Source organism: Sarcophilus harrisii, chromosome 6 (assembly GCF_902635505.1).
Source record: "Sarcophilus harrisii chromosome 6, mSarHar1.11, whole genome shotgun sequence".
NCBI lineage: Eukaryota > Metazoa > Chordata > Mammalia > Dasyuromorphia > Dasyuridae > Sarcophilus > Sarcophilus harrisii.
The window spans coordinates 106,478,453-106,481,036 of record NC_045431.1 but is presented as its reverse complement, the minus strand read 5'-3'; positions in this window follow the sequence as shown (position 1 = coordinate 106,481,036).

The following is a 2,584-nucleotide window of genomic DNA, read 5'->3' as shown; positions in this document are numbered from 1 at the left end:
TAAATGTAAAGCCTTCCCAATAAGATTAGGAGTGAGACAAGGATGTTTATTATCACCACTATTATTTAATATTATACTAGGAATGCTAGGTATAGCATTGCAACAAAAAAAGAAATTGAAAGACTAAAAATAGGCAATAAGGAAACAAAGCTATTATATTTTGCAGATGATAAAATTATCTATTTAAGAGAATCAAACAAAAAACTAGTCTAAAAAATTAACAATTCTGGTAAAGTTGCAGAATATAAAATTAACCCCCAAAAGTCACCAATATTTCTATACAATACCAACAAAACTCAGCAGGAAGACACATAAAGAGAAATTCCATTTAAAATAACTGCAGACAATATAAAACCCTACAAAATACTTTTTATGTGAATAAAGATAGATCTAAATAATTGGAAAAATATGAATTTCTCATGGGTCAGCTGAACCAATACAATAAAAATGCCAATTCTACTTAAGCTAATTTGTTTATTTCAGTGTCATGTCAATCAAAATACTAAAGAATTACTTTATAGAGCTAGAAAAAAAAACTAAAATTTATCTCGATCAACAAAAAAGAATATCAAAGGAATTTATAGGGAAAATGTGAAGGAAGGAAGGCTAGCAGCATTAGATTTCCAACTATTTTACAAAGTAGTAACCATTAAAATTCTCTGGTACTGCCTAAGACATGGTGTGATGTATCAGTGAAATAAAATTAGATACACAATACACAATAGAAAATGACCATAGCAATCAAGTGCTTGACCAACCCCAAAAGCCAAGCTTCTGGAATAAGAACTTAACACTTGCCAAAAATTGCTGGGAAAACAGGAAAGTAGTTTGCCAGAAACTAGGCATAGATAACAGCCTTTCACATTGTACTCAATGATAAGATAAAAATCAATAAATGATTTAGATGCCTCCTACAGAAAGTCTTCCCTAGTTCTCTCATTTCCAGTGCCATCTATTGGTTATTTCTAATTTATCTTTGTATATATACTGCTCTGTATATGTTTGCAAATTATCCCCCATTAAGTTGTACGCTTCTTTAGGATATGGACGATCTTTTGCCTCTTTTTATATCTTCACTAATTATCATGGAGTTTGTCAGGAGTAGGCCTGCTTTAATAAATATTTATTGATTGACTGATCTGCAGAGAGATAATTCAACATTTGCAGGTTGTTGAAATCATCAGGTAGGATAGTTAGTTGGCAAGCATTTATTAAGTGACCCCTAGGCTCCAGACACCGTGCCAAGAACTGGAAATATGAAGAAAGGCAAGACAGAATCCCTATTCTTAAACTCATGCTCTAATGGGGGATACAAAATACAAACAACCATGTGTTGGGGAAGGCACAGAATTAAGGGGGAGTCAAGAGATGCTTCTTCTAGAAGGTAGGATTTTAGCTGGAACTTTTAAAAAATCAGAAAATCCAGGAGAGAGAGATGAGGAGAAAGGAAAAATCTACCAGGCATTGAGGTCAGGAGGCTAGTGTTAATGAATTGTATAGTACATTACAGTTTATAAGGTATAAAACTTGTTAAAAAAAAAAAAAAAAAAGGAAAGCAAGGTTTTAAAGGGATCTGAACACCAAACTTGATTTTATATATGATCTTGAGAGTGATAGGAAGGGCAAGAAATTCACTAAGTCGGGGGTGACAGGGTCAAACCAATGTTTAGGAAGATCATTTTGACAGAAAGATGAAAGATGGACTGGAGTTGGAGGAGACTTGGGTCAAGGAGATCAACATGCAGGTTACTGAATAAGTACTTTAGTTCTTCCATGGCACTATCTATCCATCTCATTCACTGCCTTCCTCTTTTCCTTTTACCTTTGGTTTTTCCCAATATCAGGGCCTTTTCCATTAAGGGATGGACAGATTTGGAAATGCTGCTGTAGTAAAACAGAGAATCAATTACAGTAGTATAAATGGATTACTCTATAGCAGCAAAGGTCTAGCTGAAATTATGTTAAATTGATTTGTAGTGAGTTTCATTATTTTCTCCAGTTCTTTTCAGAAGCATTCAATAATTGTTGGGGGAGGTTTTCGAGTTACATAAGACTTAAAAGCAAGTGGCTTAACTGTTGCTTTAAACATATACCTTTTTTTTTTTTTTTTTTTTTTTTTTTGCTGAGGCAATTGGAGTTAAGTGATTTGCTCAGGGTCACACAGTGAGGAAGTGTTAAGTGTCTGAGATCAAATTTGAACTCAGGTCCTCCTGAATTCAGGGCTGGTGCTCTATCCACTGTTCCACCTAGCTCCCCAATATATAACTTTTTTATTTCATTTCTTTCCTCCTCAAGAAAGATTCACTTTATCAAGATGTAAGGAAAGAAACTGTAAGGTTCCTTGTTTTCATTTTCGTTCAAATGTTTTCATTTACTCAAACTAAAATTTCTAAATAAATTCCAGATACTGAGAGACAGTATTTTGAACTTTGAGTAGAGTTTGAAATCCAATTTATTAAAAACTTATCTGCCTGTATCTCCACTTTCCCAGTAGAAAGAAGAGAAACAATTTTAGAAAATGGGAAAAAGAATAAGTATCACTTTAATGGGTCAGAAATGTGGTATAGTAGATAGAGTGCAGGCC